This window comes from Hemiscyllium ocellatum, chromosome 27, assembly GCF_020745735.1.
Source record: "Hemiscyllium ocellatum isolate sHemOce1 chromosome 27, sHemOce1.pat.X.cur, whole genome shotgun sequence".
NCBI classification, from domain to species: domain Eukaryota; kingdom Metazoa; phylum Chordata; class Chondrichthyes; order Orectolobiformes; family Hemiscylliidae; genus Hemiscyllium; species Hemiscyllium ocellatum.
The window spans coordinates 15698416-15704953 of record NC_083427.1 but is presented as its reverse complement, the minus strand read 5'-3'; the positions used below and the strand labels follow the sequence as shown (position 1 = coordinate 15704953).

General features: G+C 40.3%; 1 non-coding gene across 1 annotated transcript; it reads right to left on the bottom strand.

Annotated features, from left to right (window-relative positions):
- Positions 1-4283: 4283 nt before the first annotated feature.
- Positions 4284-4355, bottom strand: trnad-guc (transfer RNA aspartic acid (anticodon GUC)). Its single transcript has one exon. It is a non-coding gene; the product is annotated as a tRNA-Asp (tRNA).
- Between the last annotated feature and the right edge of the window lie 2183 nt (positions 4356-6538).

Sequence of the window (6538 nt, the reverse complement as noted above, 5' to 3'; positions counted from 1 at the left end):
ATGCGGGCTGAGAGGCGATAAATGTACTTTAATGAGGAAAAGTGAGATGATTCACTTTGGAAGGAGCAACAGGAATAAAGAGCGCTGGGTTAATGGTACGATTCTTGGGAGTACAGATTAGCAGACAGATATCGGCGCCCATATGCATAGATCCTTGAACGTTGCCACGCAGGTTGGTAGTTTTGTTAGGAAGGCATACTAAGCGTTATCTATTGTTGGTAGAGAGATTGAGTTTCGAAACCACGAGGTCATGCTGCAGCTGTACAAAACTTTGTTGCAGCCGCACTTGGAGTGTGGCTTACTGTTCTGGTCACCGCACAAGAAGAAGGATATGGAAGCTTTGGAAAGTGTTCAGAGGTTATTTCCTGGCATGCTGCCTGGTATGGAAGGTCTTATGAGGAAAAACTGAGGGACTTGATGTTGTTTTCGTCAGAGAGAAGAAGGTTGAGCGCTATATATGAGACATATAGTACAATCAACGGACTAGAGAAAGCCATTTTCTTTGAATGGCGATGGCTAGCAAGAGGGGACATAGCTTTAAATTGAGGGTTGACAGTATGTAGGACAGATGAAAGAGGTATGTTCTTTATTCAGAGAGTAGTAGGGGCGTGGAGAGTACCGCCTCCAAAAGTAGTAGACTCGCCAACTTTGAGGGCATTTAAATGTTCACTGGATAAACATACCAATGAAAATGGAATAGTACAGCATAGAAGGGCTTCAGATTGGTTCCAAGGTAGGCGCAACATTGAGCGCAGAACAACCTTCACTGTGCTGTAATGTTCTTTGTTCTACTTTCTACATGCATTGAAGAATATTTGTGAATGTGTAATATAAAGGAAGTGGGATAGGTCAATGTTTTGGATCGAAATACGATACGGTTTGAAATTTTGAACTTCCGAAAAAAGGCAATGCCCGTATGCTCAGCTCAGAATTGACAAATGGATTGAGCAACATGCGAAAAGACTAACTTAGCCTCTGGGTTTGGCGAGGTAGTTAATATAATTAATCATTAGATAATCCTGAACGTGACTGGATGTGAAAATAAATATGTGCGTAGTTTTCTAGTCATAGGAAGTTAATAAATGGACCATTGTATACAGTATTAATAAAGGTTTAAAGAAACCTCTCGGGAACTCCAGTGATAGCGTGGATAGGGTAGTAACTTGTTTGAATTATATTCAAGTACATATTGAATCCGCTGTTGTAATTTCAGCCAGTCGTAATATGTAAGATAGAAAAATGATCAGGAATAACTCTTGTCCGTTGTTGTAGCGTTCCAATCTCTGGTCCTCAGATTCTGATCCATCGTTTTAACATTCATGTTTGTTGATCTCAGATTGTCTTCGTTTTCTACCTGCTTTCAGGCGTGATGCTCCCATTGGCAGTATCGAATAACACATTGAGAGCAGTCCCTTATTAATAGAAGAGTGTTATCCTCCAGACTCACAATCAATCTCCATGGAGTGGACCATTAATTATAGTAACTGCACGAACAGGATTAAATCATTTACATTTCAATACAGCATTTATTTTCTTTTATTGTTGATAATTTATCGTTTGCGGATGGGACTTATGAGCATCGTTAATCAAAGCAATGATGGAAATTGCAGAGAACCTGAACACAATTATTCATTGTTCCTGGGACGCGGAAATGTTGCAGGGAGCTTGAGAGTTTGAAATGTTTCAAGCTAGGAATTAAAAAAGGAGAGGCTGACATCTTAGAACAGCATACAAGTCAACACAATGTCATGGAATGTTTGTGGAATCTTTAGGGCTATCATTCCAGAAAAATGCAGTTGGTGGATGGTGAAACAGTGAGGTCTTTCTCTCTAGTCCAAATTTTCTGCATGTTACACAATAAGTCATTGTGTTTCTTTTAGGAAAGTATTCAATTCAATGGCTAATCTGTACCAGGTAAAAATGAATAAAGGATCTATAAACGAGGTTTATTTACAAATGCAAAGTTTCTTTTTCAGTCAAACGCGGGCAGGTAAACCTCATGCATTTAATACATACTACGATCCAACCTTGATCCAGAGCTGATGAATCAATATTCCGATACGTTGAATTCAAATTAGGGGAAGTACTGAGGATCGCAAGGTCTCCATACATGTGTTCGTTCGGCGTCTTGCAGTTGTATTGGAGGAATCTTCCCTCGATACACCGCTTTGGTTTCTGGTTCATCTTTTATCTGCCGAATGAAGACTAAATGATGACACTACTCTCTGGGATCCTTAGAGTGGGAAATGCTGTCCACAAAATCTGCTTCATGAGAACTGGCAAAAAGAGCTCCCGGATGTCCCTTATGACTTATTTTCTTTTTTAAGGTGCAGTTAATTGTCTCTTTGTCAATCCACATGCTTTCAATCATTTGTCAATAAACAAATGTTTTTAATTTCGAATGACCAGTGTTCCCTTTGCCCAATTCCATATGGAGGTTAATATTTACTCTTCCTAAAGATAGACACTTTTTTCATGTTGACGGTAGTGCAGTAACAATAGGCTGCATTTGTTCCCAGATTAACTGTGGACGTGGATTCAATCGCAATCCTGAACATTGCATTTTTCGTAATTGTTCCTTTTCGTTTTCAAAATCTCGATGTTTGGAGCTGTAATTACCATCATTATTGCTGGAAGACAAAACAAAAAATTACAAGTTGACGGTGAGAGGAGAAAGATTTGAAATGGATGTAAAGGGCAGCTTTTTCACTCAGGAAGTGTATGGAATAAGCTCCTAAAGGATGCTGGGAAATTTACATTTAAAAATAAAACATTAAGTTGGGTGTCTGATCAAGAAGTGTTCCGAAGGATATGAGCCACGTGATGGCAAATGGAACGAGATTATTGTACGATATCTGGATGACATGAACGAGTTTCACTGCTGTACATCTGTTTCCGTGCTGTACATATCTATCACTCTAGAAATATTGGCATTATTCAAATTTTATAAAATAACATCATCTAATGATCTAAACCTTCATAAGAAAATATCTTTTCTCTTCTCATAACGAATTTATAACTCACCTGATTGTATGTCAGGCATAAGCTTATTTCGCCTTTCTTGATCATATTTTGTAAATAAAATAATAAAATCATTGTTACTGTTAATGACAATTTTGAAGCGATTACGAGGTTTAAGCAGACATGGTAAACCCCTGGATCTCTCTGACATGATACCAAGGCATAGCCCCTTACTGTTCACGTGCTTCTTCTCTTTCTTTGATTGGAAGGACATTTTCAAACAGAATTTTGTTTGTAATGTCCAAGTCCTCTCACGGATTGTGCGAAGATTCAGTCACAAATGAGGCATTTGGTGGACAAACTGAGAAATGGCTTCAATTGCCTCTTTTCTCGAAAATTCATTCAGAGTACATGGGTGTCGTTGGATCGGTCACAACTCACAGCTCATTTCTGAGTATCCAGAATGCAGTTGAGAGCAAACTAGAGTGCTGAGGATCTGGACATAATATGTCTGCCAATTAGGTTTGCTTCCCTACAGAATATTAGTGAATCAGATATTTTTGTTTCTGACCCTGACAATCGACGTCACTTTCATTGTTGTCATTAGATTTTTAATTTCACATTTATATTGAGTTCAAATTCCACTAGCTCCCATAGCCAGATCAAGGGACTACGAAGGAACAAGGAACTAGATTAGATTACTTACAATGTGGAAACAGGCCCTTCGGCCCAACAAGTCCACACCGACCCGCCGAAGCGCAACCCACCCAGACCCCCTATATTTACCACTTACCTAACACTACGGGCAATTTAGCATGGCCAATTCACCTGGCCAGCACATCTTTGGACTGTGGGAGGAAACCGGAGCACCCGGAGGAAACCCACGCAGACACGGGGAGAACGGCACGGTGGCACAGTGGTTAGCACTGCTGCCTCACAGCGCCAGGGACCTGGGTTCAATTCCCGCCTCAGGCGACTGACTGTGTGGAGTTTGCACGTTCTCCCCGTGTCTGCGTGGGTTTCCTCCGGGTGCTCCGTTTTCCTCCCACAGTCCAAAGATGTGCGGGTCAGGTGAATTGGCCATGCTAAATTGCCCGTAGTGTTAGGTAAGGAGTATATGTAGGGGTATGGGTGGGGTTCGCTTCGGCGGGTCGGTGTGGACTTGTTGGGCCGAAGGGCCTGTTTCCACACTGTAAGTAATCTAATCTAATCTAAACGTGCAAACTCCACACAGTCCGTCGCCTGAGTCAGGAATTGAACCTGGCGCTGTGAGGCAGCAGTGCTAAGCACTGTGCCACCGTGCCGCCCAGTAATGCCGCAGACTCCCCAGCGGGGAATTGAACCCCAGTCTCCCGCGTGACAGGCGGGGATACTAACCACTATACTACCGAGGAAGCTACTACGAAGCTACTTCTGATCAGTTGGCAAGGCGCATCATTGCAATATTATGAATGAAGAAAATCAAAAATATAGAGTTATGACATGAAGGTGACCTCCTCTGTTAATAAATCAAACACCCAGAAAAGCTAATCTTGTATCTTAATCGGTTATAACATGAGTGATTGAGAAGTCCCAAATTCCACTATTTCGACAAAATAACATCAATTTATTTTTAAATTGAAAAATGAACATTAAACAGTAACTTTTCACATTTTAACGCACCCCTTTCTTTTAACAGTTTACTATCCATCTTCAACTCAATAACACCACGCTGTTCTAATACAACACCTATTGAAATTACATCAACTTAATTTCATAACAACACAACCACTGTCATCTTCAGTGTCTGTCCTCATCTGGATGAAAATCTCACTTGTTTATCTTATTTACTTTACTGCGAATATGCTTCATAAGACAAATTACATTTGATAGATCATGCTTCCTAATTTAATCGATAACAGTTGCTATTTCTGCAATTTTCAAATAAACACATTTTGCATTATCCCGAACATCGAATCTTCTCATTGGTTCTATGATGGCACAACATTAAATTCAAACTTGATTTGGGTTTCAGTATCCTGGTGCATAATTTAAACTGATTGGTTAAATTCGAATTCTTATAGAATTCCAACCAACTCAGGTATCCATTTTACAGCCAAATGCTATATATGTTCAATTTGCCAGTTCACTCTTGGAAAGCCATCTCGTCATTTACAAGTTGCCTGTAAGCTCTAAGTTCAGAACAGCATTCACTCTCTTTTAAATGTAGAGTACACGCTTTCAATTTCACAACACTTTTAAATGTTGCTAATGTACCCGCCGCTGTCCATCTCTCTCCCTTGATTCCCCAACCCTCGGAAAAAGTCTAAGTGCATTTACTCTGTTCATACCTCTCGTGATCTTATATATTTCAGTAAGATCCCTCCTCAGTCTCCTACATTCTAAAGAAAAAAGTCCCAGATTGTCCAACGTTTCTCCATAATCTGACCTTTGAGTGCCAGCATTACCCTTGCAAATTGCTTCGAAACTCTTTCCAGTTTAATAATATCTTTTTGAAAGTAATGGTCCCAAAACTGAACATAATAATCCAGAATCCGACATTAACAACGTCCTATACAATTTCAACATAACTTCACCATTTCTCACATCATTTCACTGACTAATGAAGGCCAGTGTACCAAAAATCTTTTTCACTGCCCTGTATACCTGTGACTCCACTTTAAGAGAACAGTGCACCTGAACGCCAAGACCCTTCTGTTCCACTACACTCCTTAATATCCTAACATTCACCATGATGTGGAGAGTGTAGAAGACTATTTTGGTTGCGATGGGACATTGACAGGATGCAGATATGGGTTGTGAAGTGGCAGATGAAATTTAACCGGGAAAAATGCGAAGTGATTCATTTTGCAATTTCGAATTTCAGTGCAGATTTCGTGAATAAAGACAAGACTCTTTGTAATGTGGAGGAACAGGCAGACTTTAGGATTTATATCTTCAAAGCTTCCATCCGAATTATGAGGAATTGGTTGCTAACTGGCACTTCGATGTTGTGACCATTGCGGAGACTTGGATAGAGCAGGGACAGAAATGGATCTAACAGGTTCCAAGATTTATATGCTTCAGTAAGGACAGAGAAAACGGTGAAGGGGGAGTTATGGCAGATTTAGTCAACGACAGCATTACTTTGCAAGAAAGGACGTTTCAGGACTTGTCTACTGAAGTAACTTGGACTGAGGTTAGAAAGGGTAAAGGAGAGGTCACAACGTTGGAAGTTTTCTATTAGCCTCCGAATACTTCCAGAGATTGTAGTTGACAGGATAACAAAGATAATTCTGGACAGGAACAAGAGTAACAACGTAGGTATTGTGGGGTACTTTAACTGTCCAAATAGTGACTGGGAACACTCTCGTTCTAGTACTTTAGATGGCAAAGTTTTTTTGTCAAACGTGTGCAAGAGAATTTTCTGAAAGAGTATGAAGGCACGCCAACAAGGGGCAAAGCCACATTTGATTTGGTACTGGGAAATGAACCCGGCCAGGTGTTAGATTTGAAGTTAGGTGAACACTTTGGTGATAGTGATCACAATGTTTATTTAAGCGATGGAAAGGGACAGGTAATACTGCAGGACACGAGT